This window comes from Eumetopias jubatus, unplaced genomic scaffold, assembly GCF_037043125.1.
Source record: "Eumetopias jubatus isolate StellerSeaLion01/CBP00866 unplaced genomic scaffold, mEumJub1_p1.0 scaffold_3, whole genome shotgun sequence".
NCBI lineage: Eukaryota > Metazoa > Chordata > Mammalia > Carnivora > Otariidae > Eumetopias > Eumetopias jubatus.
The window spans coordinates 47,612,510-47,626,438 of NW_028274809.1; the positions used below are offsets into that span (position 1 = coordinate 47,612,510).

Sequence of the window (13,929 nt, forward strand, 5' to 3'; positions counted from 1 at the left end):
GGATTTGTGACTGCTCGGGGTTAGGGGTGCAAATGGGAGAGTGGCTAACAATGAACATGAGGTTTGTTTTTCTTTTAGGTGAGGGAAATACTCTGGAATTAGATTATAATAATATCTGTATAACTCTATAAATATGGTAAAATTCACTGAATTGTACACTTAAAAATTGCACACCGGTGAATTTTATGGTAAATTATATCTCAATAAAGCTGTTTTAAAAAAACAAATGACAAACTTGTCAAGTGCAAAGATAACTGCAATACTGAGCAAAAATATATGTATATAATAAAGACTGCTTTTCAAAATTAACAGAAATAAAAAGATGCATTAGTAGGGTAACAGATCAAGAACAAGAATAGAGAATACAAAAAAAAATAGGAAGAGCTAATAAACATATGAGAAAAGACTTAACCTCCCTAGAAATCAGAAATACAAATTAAAACATAAATGTTTCACCTGTGGGACTAAGCAAGACTAAGAAAGCTTGGTTCAGGGATAGGTTGTATCATTTTTTCCTATTTAGCAAATTATGTATAGAAGTATGTTAAAAAACATCTCACTGGCTTCTAAGTTTCATTTTTAGAAATCCTAAATAAATAAAAATACGAACAAAGACTTAATAAACATGTTCAAAGCTTTGTTATAATAGTTTTATAAAAGCAACAAAATGCCCCACAGAATAGGAGATTGAGCAAATTATAATTTTATGTGTACGCACACACACAAGTATATACACAGGCCACAGGTACATACAAAAACATACTATACACACACATACAAGTATATCCTATGGCCACTAGTTTCCCAGGTGGTTGGGATTTCAGAGATTTTGTTTTCTTTTTGCCTCTTGGTGTTTTCTCATTTGTTCAACCAATGAATATGAATTATTTATATGTTTTAAAAGGTGGAGAAAAAAGTAGTGTGGATATGTATTAATCTTCACATATAAAAGCTTTAGTCAGGAGCTTCTACAACCCCCCACCCCTGCTTTTTTTTGAGAGAGAGAACATAGGCTGGAGAGGGGCAAAGAGAGAGAAGGGAGCAAGAGAGTCCCAAGCAAGCTCCACACTCAGCATGGAGCTTGACTCAGGGCTTGATCTCACCACCCTGAGATCATGACCCGTGCTGAAATCAAGAGTTGGATGCTTAACCAACTGAGCCACCCAGGTGCCCCCTACAACCCCTCTTAATCAACTTTATGTTTACATTTTCATCTCCCACACATAAAGCAGTTTTAGTTCAAAAACTTCAAGAACATTTAGTAAATTGAGTTAAGCATTCCTATTCCTATTCCTCTATTCTATGTTTAAATTCTGTTTTAGAGTCAAACTATAGAGCAGAATATAGTAAAAAATAATTCATTAAAAAAATCAAAATTCTAGATAGTACTGACAACCAAAATGGAGGTTAATGATTTCTCTGATTTAGTAACAAAAGTTTCTTAATTTAAGAAACTCTGATAGATAGGGCGCCTGGGTGGCTCAGTCAGTTAAGCGACTGCCTTCGGCTCAGGTCATGATCCTGGAGTCCCGGGATCGAGTCCTGCATCGGGCTCCCTGCTCAGCAGGGAGTCTGCTTCTCCCTCTGACCCTCTTCCCTCTCGTGCTCTCTGTCCCTCATTCTCTCTCTCTCAAATAAATAAATAAAATCTTTAAAAAAAAAAGAAACTCTTATAGATAATATGTAGCAGTTAGGTATTAGTATTAAAGGGTGATTTGCTTTATAAACTTCAAAATGTCTTTAAAAGTCTTTAGAAGCAATCTGTATTCACTTAAAATGACACAAGATAAAAATCCCTAAGCTCAAAGTGTTTGGAGTTGCAGACAACTGAAAAATAATTATTTGTGAATATAAAAGTAAGTTCTGAAATCACAATCTATGAACATGAGAAAGTGTTACTAATTCACACAGAGGTGTCAAGAAACATCTTATATAAAATTAGACTGTTTTCCAAAAGTAACAAGAGTCAAAAGCAGAGCGAGAAGAAAACATGATAAGGCTTGTTTCACTGGGATTTGTATTTATTTATTTACTGAGTTATGACTACCACAGGGAACAGAGAATCGAAATCTCCTTCTTCCATGAGCAATTCTGATGGTTCTGTTGGAGCCAGCACAAAGAATACAGGCCCTTTGAAAACATCTATTGCTTTATCAATGCTGGTTTGTTTCCTCCTAGCAATGAGAAGGAAATGATCCTGAAAGCATCTAACAGTTTAAAACAAAAACTCTTTACTGAAGATTTAAAAAAAAAAAAAAAAAAGAGCAGCCAAATCAATGTTAAGTCTTAAAATAATGGGTATGAGTCAGGAATAAAATGGGTTTTAAAGGTTCACATAAATTTAGTTTTGGTGAAACATTCAAAGTGTTAAAATAACAACTAACTGCATGTGTATTAATTGACTAGTAATAAAGGAAATGGATTAATTAGATTAAATGATTTCTAGGTTGCCTCCCAGCTGTCCAACTGCAGAAAGGAATGCACCAAGGAATGACAGGTGATATCAGAAGAAACAATTTCATTTAAAAAAACAAAATTTCTGGGGCGCCTGGGTGGCTCAGTTGGTAAAGCATCCAACAACCAACTCTTGGTTTTCAGCTCAGGTCATGATCTCAGGGTCGTGAGATCAAGCCCTGCTTTGGGCTCTGCACTGGGCATGGAGCCTGCTTAAGATTCCCTCTCCTTCTGCCTCCCACGCATACACTCTTTCTCTCTCTCAAAAAAATAATAAGATAAAATAAATTTTAAAAATAAAAAAAAATTCCTGAGAGGCATCTCGCTAGCTTAGTAGGCAGAGCATGCAACTCTTAATCTCAGGATCATGAGTTCAATCCCCACCTTAGGCTTTGGGCTTCCTTAAAAAATAATAAAATAAAATAAAGCCTTAAAATAAATGTATTTTGTATTAACCAGGGAAGGAAGACTATTTTTTTGTGTTTTTAACTTTCTAATCTGCAGTCTTGTCACAACTGTAGAGATACCTAGACAGAACTTTGAAAGAAAATGCACAAAGAGAACAAAGTCAAACAGGCTGTTTTGAGATTGCCTGATTATTTTAATTGCAATGAATTACAAACTTAATGGCACAGAGGCCAGAGAGCAGCTAAAAGTTTTCTATTTTCTATTAAATACAAAGTGTAGTAATATCCAGAAAATACTCCACAGCGTTCTTCTTGACCAGAGAACTGGCAAAGCCAGTTTGTGGGTTTGCCCACAGCCCAAGCCCTTCTGGGAATAAGTGGTTAAGTGTTCCAGCAAGCTGTTTTGGGTAGGCAAGGGAGTAAACTGACTTCTGACCTTCTCTAAGTCAGATATTGTTAGTGAGGGGTGACATTCATTCACTGAATTTGGAATATAAACATAGGAGCTTCTCCTTCTTTTAAGGGACATATTTAAAAATCATGAAGGAAAGTCCATATTTCTTAACAGAGACTTTAGCCAGGTGCTACATGTTCTCCTCCTTCAGTGCAAATCCCCAGTCTAATCTTTTTGGAAGAACTGAGAAAAATTAGGCAGTAGTCAGTCTGTTCACAACATCTGCTTTATAGAAGAAGCATGTTGCAAGGAGAGGATTTTCCCAAATGTCACCATAACGGGTCAAAATGCAAACCAAAGTATAATCCATTTAAGAGTATCTACAATTATCTTTATTTCTTTCATTTTCTGTAATTACTCACTTCCCCACAGCTGTTGTATGGGCATGACATAACAACCCTTTCTTCATTTGTGTACCTCTTCATTGTTTACAAAATACCTTCACAGACATCATCTCCTTTGATACCCAGGATAACCCTTAGGGAAAGGTAATATGTTTATTTAACAAATGGGAAAAACTGAGGCTGGCAAATAAGTCACTTGCTCAAGGTCACATCTAAGGTGTGTGAGCCTACCCCTTCTAAGTCAAATTTGCATTCCTCATATTCACAGAGCCAAAGCAAAAAGAACAAGAGAGGGAATAAGACCAACTTATACAAGCATGGCTCTTGCCCTAAAGTAGCTTGCAGTATAACCAGTATCCAACAACAAAATATATAAAAGGGTAACAGAAAAATGCCCCTATGCCCAAAGATCTCCTCGTCCTAATCTCCAGAACTTTACATGTGAATGTGTCTTCACATGGCAAAAGGAACTTTCCAGATGTGATTAAATTAAGGATCTTGAAGTGGAAGATTATTCTGGATTATTTTAGTAGACCCAAGGTAATCACAAGAGGGGGCAGAAGAGTTAGTGTCAGATGACGTAGCCTAAGAAAGATCAGATTAGCCATTGCTGGCTTTTAAGATGGAGGAAGGAACCACAAGCCAAGGAATGTGGGTAGCTTCTAGAAGCTGGAAAAGGTATGAAAACAGATTCTTCCTTTGAGCCTCCAGGAGGAAGGCAGTACTGCCAAAACCCTGATTTTAGCCCAATTCGCATTTTGGACATGTGACCTCCAAAACTGAAGATAATAAATTTGTGCTATTTTTAAGCCACCAAGTTTAAAGTAATGTGTTACAGTAACAATAAGAAACTAATTCGGGCATGAAGACAAAACTGAGAAACAGACTATATCTAGTGGGCTACATGAATATTCTAGATATTGTTTTGCATCCCAATATATTTTAGAATATTTTTATTTCCTAAAATATATTAATCTTAAATTAAAGCATGTTAAGCTTTCCTTAAGTCCTACTTTTCCACATCCACATTCAGATAAATTAACCATGTTTTCTACATATCAAATTAACCATGTTTTCTACATATCAATCATCTTCATGTAAGACAAACAAATCACACCCCAAAATTAGGTTTTCATTTTCACTAATTCTACAATGGTTCAAAGTTCATATTATTCTGCCAATTTAGGGAAAAATCCGTTTCAGCCATTATGCAGACATTGGTTAAAGCCTACAAATGGTGCGCAGTCATTACATCAATTGGTTTAAAAATCCAAGAGGGCAACTATTTCAAAGCAAATTGTACTATTTCAATCATTATCCAAGTATGTAAAATAAGACACTAGGTTTTTCTTTTTACATCCCAGTCATGACTCTGTTTACATATAACGTCAAGAAAATCAGCAAGAAAAAGAAAAATAAAGAAGTCACACAAAAGGACACAACTAGAAATGCAATAAAGGTTATGCTTAGAAGTTAACAACGGCAATAAAAAATGGCAAGCAAAAGTCAATAGCTTGAAAGAAAAAATAACACGTTTGAGAGCTAAATTTCACAAATCCAAGAGATAAGAAATTTTAGACTGAGGTTTCCTTTTGTTTCTGCAGGCTTAGTCATACATAAATATCATTCAAAAATCAAAGTAGCAATTAAGCTTGCCATCTTACACTGAATTTTCTACTAAATTAAACTTTCAATCACAGAACCCTATGTTTTCCCTTACTGTTTAAAAGGCATTATGTACATATTTTGAAGATATCCATGATAATATCCATTATTTCATATAACATATATAATTCTACTAAAAAAATGACTAATAAAATTAAATAAATCGGGTACTGAAAAGTGTTATTTTCTCTGTAATGTTCATATCAAACCTATGTACTATGGCAAAGAACAAGATCTATCCACTGAGCTCTTGATCCTTTTATTTTTAATACAGTGCTCTATAATGTGTTAGGCTTTATGGTCACTGGATTTGGTTAGGCTGCTAGTTTAGAGTACCTCTTTAAAATTCACTTAGATGTTTCTTCAGCTTACTTTCAACTTCATTTCTCATCATGTCCTCAATGCCTTATTGCCCTCACACTATACATAGAAACTTGATACTCACACAGATACCACGTATGTGGGTCACACAGAATTATTTATTTTTTTTAAGATTTTATTTATTTATTTGTCAGAGAGTGTGTGTGTGTGCGTGCACACAAGCAGGGGGAGAGGCAGAGGAAGAGGGAGAAGGAGACTCCCCAGTAAGCAGGGAGCCTGAAGTGGGACTGGATCCCAGGACCCTGGGATCATGGCCTGAGCCGAAGGCAGAAGCTTAACTGACTGAGCCACCTAGGCGTCCCCACACAGAATTACTCTTCATTTATAAACATCTTTTACCAATCTATGCACGTACTGTTTCCTCTACGTGGAACCCTCTTCTACATCTGGTGAATTCCATCTCCTTTTTCATTAGCTAGCTCAAATGTCACCAACTGCTGAGAAGCCTTCTTCAAAGGTGCCAGCAGAGTTCGATACTTCCCAGTTATGCCTTCTTTATTTCGGTATAAATGTATTCGTGTCTACTACTCAAAGTTAAAGTGAAATAAATGTAGATTGGTCTTCCACCCATATTTTTGAAATCTTCCCTCCTTCCCTCACTACCCAAAATCATGCCCTCAAGTAGGAAGAAAAGCACACTAAACATATTTATCTTTCTTCTGTAAGAGTTTCTTTAGTTTCTTTAAGTATTATGCCATCTTAAAATCAAAATCCAGACTTCCTTCCTTTAGCTACTACTACATGTCTTAATGCATGTGACCAGCTACAGTGAAACTGACTTCTAATAGATTATACACTGCCTAAATATCCAGGGACATCTTTGGTAAACACTAAAAGGAAAATTAGCCCCCAAATTATTTATTGATCAGTAATATAGACATCTTGTATTTGTAAAGAATGCTTTCTATTACCTTGTTTTCCAGCCAAAAAGAGAAAAATGCACCTTTTTGCTTCTGTGCTTTTTCTTCTTTTGAAAGACACTTTTATTTCTCTATACAAGCTGATAACCTATCATTTCTTAGTTATGTGAGAGAAGCCAGGCTTTTCCTGACTTTCATAGGCATGAGACTTAGACTCAGCCCTTGATCAAATACTACCACAAAAGCTTTGAATCTCTAGCAAGTGATGCAAAGAGGCAGGGATGGATAAGAAATTATTCTCATGGTGTCCCATGGTCAACAATAGCAATTCCAGCAGCAATAAAACACAGTACCAATAGTTCCTCTGCTAGCTTCTCTTGCTCATTTTCAGAAAACTAGTGAGTTACCAATATCCTTCTAATAAATTTCTGTTCAGCTAAATTTAGCCAGTCAATTTTTATTGCTTTTCACAAAGAACCCAACACCTATATGCAAAATACACACTTAATGCATTCTACCCTAATGCCAGGTATCTCTCCATGCAACAGGGAGCAAAAATAAGTTTGTTTCCCGGTTTGGAGAACTTAGTCTGGCCAGGAAAACAAATACATCATAACATAACCAGGAAAAAAAAAAAAAGAAAGAAAGAAAGAAAAGAAAAGAAAAATCAATGTAAATTTTAGCTTAATGAAAAAAAAAGAGCTGTGTTTGATGCACTAAGACTGCTTGTATAGCAGAACTTGACCAAAAGGAAGAGGAGGGAAAATGGCAAAGGCTGTTCAAAATATACTATTTAACAGCAAGCATTTATACATCCCCAAAAAGCACCCTTCTGTAAAAATTTTTATAGTGATTCTGGAGCTAGCTGAGGTTTGTTCTTTTTACAGGAAGGGATAAAGTCACTATTCTGCTTTTTTTAAGGATAAACAGCCAGGAAACAAAGGAGCCTAAAGTACTTCACGTAGTTACAAACATCAAATGTTGCAGCAAAAATCATCAGGGGGGCTTTCCAAGGTTCAACTAAACTTTCAGACTCACAAAATTACCGAAGGCCACACATACCAGCAGTCTATTTAGAGGACATAGGACAGAATCAGACATACCTCCCGAATGAGAGTGCTTACATGAACTTGCCCGTGCAGAAGTACATACATACAGCTGTCCAGAGCTCTTCTCTTGGCCTCACCAAATGACAGTTCAGATATGAAGAAACAAGATCTGGTGGGTAGAGGAGCTACCCTGGGTCAAAGCTTCATGCCCCAAAGGAATGGTATCTCTTGTAATGACTCCACAGCCAAAGGTTTCAGAATGCCCACAGAGGACATGCCATTTATGAGTTAACCGTACTCAGGGAACCCCAAAGCTACGTACGGCATCCCCATCATGTACTTTCAGTCTACTGATAATTTCAACTAGTCTAAATGCAATTTACCAACCAGGGACCATTTTTAGCATAAGCAATTATATCTAGGCACTTAACCACTCAGGATGCAGTAAAACAGAACAAAAAACTTAGTAAGATCAAATTGACATGTAGAGTAGGAAAGGGTTTCAACAACCATTTTTCAATAGCTGACTATTTAAAATATGCAATTTTACTGTCCCTCTATGTATTATTCAGTTAGGCTGCATTATGCTGTAGTAACAAGCATCCCTAAAATCCGTAAGTCGAAAATAACAAAGAATTATTTTGTACATGTATATTGTAGGTTAGTAAGCATCTGTGCTTCCTCACTCAGGGGACCCAGGCTGATAGAGGCTCTAGCATTTAAACTATCACTACTCACTATAGCATCTGGTAAGGGGAGAGGCAGAAAAACACCCCAACTCCTACACACTTCTACCCACAAATGATACACTTCTATTCATGTTTTATTGGCTAGAAAAAGTCACATGAGTGTACCCAAATTCAAAGGTTTTCCCCAGAGTTTTAGAAACATGATACTGATGAACAGTTGTTAATGTGTACCACATCATATAAACCAGAGCTAATTTAAATAAAATGATTTTAGGAATTTTATTTTCAAAATATTAAAAACACGAAGATGGAGCCGTTTTAAGCATTAAGGTCTCTTTTGCACCCAGAAACACAACAAAGTAGCAGATAAACTACCTAATTTAAATTCTTCAGGATCACCCCAGGAATGTATTACAGAATGTCAGAAAGGGAGGTAATTTTTCCAACCAACACTGGAAAGGCCTGTTCTCTTTTCAAGACACTACAACATATAGCAAATATAAAGTAAGTGAAGAGAAAAGAGTCACAGGGCAAACTCAACTATAGCATCAAGAAGGTTTGGAACAATAAGGGGACACGATAGTTCCAGACAAAGAGCAGAGACTTTAAAACAAGGAAGGAGTGGTCAGTGGGGCAAACTGTGAAAGGTGCAATAAAATGAGGGATCCCAAGGGCCCACTGAGTAGGCAGCCACTAATGATTTCAGTTGGAGTCACAGATGGTTTGCCAGACTAAAGTGGCTGGACATGGGAAGTGATGAAGAGGATTCAATATCCTGCATGTGACGAAGAGAAAGGAAAATAAGAGGAGATAATGTTCAAGGAGAAGCTGTTTTGATTAGTTTTTCAGGTAGAAACAGTTTAAACATGTTTGAAAGTTAAAAGAGAAAAGAAAAAAAGAAAAAGGGCAAACGTAAAGCAGGGACAGAGCGATAAACGAAGGAACAGGCAGGGTCCATGAGAAGGGCTGAGGGAGCAGGTGATAACAATACAAAGCAGCTTGCATTTACTGAGCCACTGTGATGTGCCAGTCCCTGTACCAAGCACCTTACACGTCTGAACTCACACATTTTTAACTCATTCAGTTTAACGCATACCCAGGAGAAGGCCTGAGGAGGACACTGCACCAGGAAGAAGACAGTAACCCGTGCAAGTTAAACAGCTACAAATGGCAGGACCAGTGTTTGAGCCCAGGCCGGCCACCTCAAGAAACCACACTCATCCCCTCAGCTACTGTTTCCCTTGACATGTGACTGAGATGACAAAAGACAGACAGAAAAGCCACTATCTTCTTTGAGACGCTGGAAAAGATAAAAGACATTTGTGGTGCAGAGATGCTTATGTGTCTGGGCTTGGATGGAGTGAGAGCTCCTCAGGAGAGAGGTGTAAGGCAAGTTTAGGAGACGCTTAAATTATAAGCATTTCTTCCACAGTCAAGACACAGTCTGTTTCTAGATACACATTATCTTGACTAGATTACTGCAAACTATAGTGTCCTCTTTTCTTAAATTGAAATGAACACTATGTGGACAAAAATTCTAATGTTAAAAGTGAATGTATTCGAATGTAAAAAATGAAGTCTTAATTTGTATATTCTTTTCATGAGGGAAGTCTCTATATAAAATGATTACAGAAATATAAGGAAAAAAGAAAACAGACCAAAAATACATATCTGTACACATATAGCTAAAGAACTTTATTTAACTATAGTAAAAGTTCTTATGATTCATTCATTCATTCACCCATCCAGTTTACTGAGCCCCAACTTGTGCTAGGCAACAGGCATTGTTCTAGGCAACAGGCATTGTTCTAGGCCTTGGGGTTTCAGCAGTGAATAAAAGAGATTAAAAAAACAAAAATCAAAAAAAAACTGTCCTCATGGAACATACAAACTAATTGAGAGAATGAGACATTAACTAAAAATAAATACCTTATATAGCAATGTGAGCACTCCAGGGAAAAATAAAGCAAAAAAAAGGACAGAGTACAAAGTGGGAAAGGGGCAATTGCAATTTTAAATAAGATGGTCAGGGAATTACTGAGAAGATGGTATTTGAGCAATTTTTGAAGCTAAAGGTGGAGCGGGCACCCAACGGACATTTGAGAAAACAATGTTCCAGGCAGAGGAAAGAGCCCACGCAAGGGTGAGGTGGGAATGTGTCTTTTGTTTATGAGCCCCTGCGAAGTGAGGCTGGAAGAAAATGGAGGGGAGAATAGAAGATGAAGGTGAAGATACAAATAGTGGGCTGGAATACTCAGGGGCCTCTCAGCTACTACGAGACAAATAGGAAGATACTAGTGGAATATGAGCAGGGGCATTATAATCTGAATGTTTTTGTCAAAAGAATCACTCTGGCTGCTGTAGAGAACAGTCCGGGGGTATCCAGGGCAGAAGTGGGGCGAACAGTGAGATGTGCCAGCTCTCTTCCAACTGCCCCTCCAGGTTCCCTATGCACCCTGCTCTTTGCCCAGGATGCTGGCCAGTGGGAACTTACGGGCTGCCCCCCCTGCTGGCCCCCAGAGGGATCACAGTGGGGAGCACATGCAGGATCACAGGGAGGAAGGAGGGTGAGGTCAGGGTTTCAGTACCCTGCTCCTCCCTTCCAGTGACTCTGGGCTGGCCACTGCCCTCTGACAAAAGCCACAACTCCTGTCTTGTGGCTCTCTCCACCTAATCATCTGGATTCTGGGTTAATTGCTCCCTTTCCTTAACTGCTCCCTTTCCTATCTCCCTCAGGCCTAAAGGCCCAATTTTAATGAGACCTTGCACAGTACTTTTTGTAAATAGTCCTTTTACTTAAAAGCTCCTCAAACTATCCCAATTTAAGTATACCCTCTCTTTCCTGGCAGCACCCCTACTAATTCAGGAGTCCAGGACAACAGTCCAGGCGGGAGACAATGGTAGCTTAGACCAGGATGTCAGCAACAGAATGTCAAGAAGCAGTTAGATTTTGATTTGCCGACACATAAAATGTCAAGCATAACTCCAGTTTTTGGCCTGAGCAACCAAAAGGATGGAATGCCATCAACTGAGATTCATTTCTTAAAATCACAAATCAATAGAAAATATGTGCAAATATATTAAAATTGGCATGCAGGACAAAGAACACTAGGGCTTACAAACAAATGCAAAGATGCTTCTCTTTCTGTTAAAGAAATGCAAACTAACATAACCATATAAAACAATATAACAAATGTAATATATGATATAGATACATAATATATAAAAGAACATACAATATAAAATTGACAAAGATAAACTGACCAAAGCCAAATATGGTGATAAATGGTGCTGTCGTGGATATCAGAAAACATAACTGAAGGAGCATAAACCTCTGTGAAGAGTAATTTGCAGTATCTATCAAAACTTTAAATATACATATTTAAAAATCCCCTGCTAGGACTTTATCTAACATACACATTTGCACAAATACATGAGTACAAGATTTTTCACTACTACAGTGTTTATATTTACAAAAGACTAGAAACAACCTAAATGTCCAGCAATGGGAAATATGAGTTAAATAAACTAGGTTATATATACTAAAGTATAAAATACTATCAGTGATTTGCAAAGAACGAGGTAAATCTATATATATATCAATATGGAAAGGAAATATCTACAAAAGATTTATATTGCTGGAGGGGGTGGGAAAGAGTCAGGTGCCAACCAGAAATATTTAGTATATTATTATTTGCGAGGGGTTCTTTTTTTGAAGGATATACACATATGTAAGAATAAGAAAATTCTAAAAAAAAATTGTGGAGAGCAATTGCCTCTAAGCAGGCTGATGTTAGAGACTCCTATATTTCACTGTATACCCTTTTGGACTATTTGAAATTTTTTGACCAAGTACATATATTATTTTTTCAATAAACAAAATAGTATATAAAGCTGGATTTCAAAAAAGTAATAAATTATCTTATACTGCATAAAAACCTATGGTGCTGAATACAGAATTATATCTGAACAGTACAACCTATAACAACTGAACTATAGTTTCATTTTATTATTTCCATTTTGTTAGAAAATATAAATGCCCTGACCATTAATATTTTGAATCACTGGTATTTCTCCATTTGTGATAAAGTTAAGCCTATTTACATACTCTTGGGGTTTTCCAAATGTCAGCCATGTATGGAAAAAACAACAGGGTTTAATGTAGATGATTTCAAATGGAAAAAAACAAACATGACCTGATTTCTATTAAGAGTTAGTTAATGACTGACACTCATTTTGGCACTGATCAGGATGTCAAACGGAACAGTCTACATCATGATTCCTGTTTCACTAATATAATTCCCAGAACTAATATATTTTAGAACTAGCAGGAAATAATATGGAAAAAAAAATTAGTTATCTTCAGGCTTACCTTAAAGTATTCTATCAAAGCCCAGCAAATCCAAATTGCTAAAAAAATTTTGTAAAACTATTTTACCAGATCAATGTCACATTATTTCTTCGAAGATTCTCTAAGTTTTCACAAATGTAGATAAATATACCAATACAAATGTGTACAGGATTATATATATTTTATTTCACAGATATAAATTAAAACTCAATTTATTTCTTCTCATCTTCCTTGCGCAATTTTTCTCCTCTCTACCATAATCCTGACTGACACAGAAATTTATCTCTGTAGATAAAATTTTAATGTTATCCAAACCATAATGTATAATTTACCCAATAAATGTGGGGTAAGTTTTATTTTTAAGTCAACCAAATCTCCTTGAATATAAAAGACTCAACTGGTTTTGGTAGTACCACTCAAGGCTTAGATTTCATGATTAGGGAGTTGATCTACAATTGTCAGAGAGTCATTCTTTAATTTTTCTGACAGAGAAAAGGACAGAAAGCCTTGCTCCCTCTTCTTAGAAGAGGTACAAAAACATTTTAATAGATTTTCCCCAGATTTCTATGGACTAACACTATTAGTTTGAAATTGAAGACACCCAAAACAGTGAAAATACAATGTATTTTTAAGGCTTTTATATACCACAAAATTGTAAGAGAAAATAATTTAAGTCTTTTGTCTTCATGTAACTTTCTCTGGGGATGTGAGTTGCTTATATACATTGTTTTATTAAGTAGTTACATTTCAGTTAAAGTAAGTTCTTTCAAAAATTAAATGATATTAAAAAATATCAGATGGGTGGAATGAAAGGATTCAGGACAGCTGTCCCCCCACTGCCGAATGTACCACTCTGGCATATGGATTATTTTGAGCTGAAGGCACTTGAGATCCTGCAGGTTCAAAAGAAACTTTTTTGTCCTTCCCTTAACCACACAGAAGAAGCTAAATTGAAGGTCTTTCCCAGAATAACAGTTATTAACAGAGATAAATTTTAGCTGACCCATACGTATGGTAGGGGAAACATCTAATTATCAAACATCTGCTCTTCTGTTTTGTTTTGTTTTGTTTTAAGATTTTATTTATTTATTTGAGAGAGGGAGAGAGCATGAGTATGAGCAAGGGAGAGGGGCAGAAGGAGAGGGAGAAGCAGGCTCCCCACGGAGCAAGGAGCCCTACTTGGGGCTCCATCCCAGGACCCTGGGATCATGACCTGAGCCAAAGGCAGAGCTTAACCGACTGAGCCAGTCAGGCACCCCAAACATCTGGTTTTCT

At 36.7% G+C, this 13,929-nt stretch overlaps 1 protein-coding gene across 2 annotated transcripts in view; it reads right to left on the reverse strand.

Moving 5' to 3' along the window:
• ITGAV (integrin subunit alpha V) overlaps positions 1–13,929 on the reverse strand; it is a 95,102-nt gene that overhangs the window by 68,935 nt on the left and 12,238 nt on the right. The window lies entirely within an intron of this gene.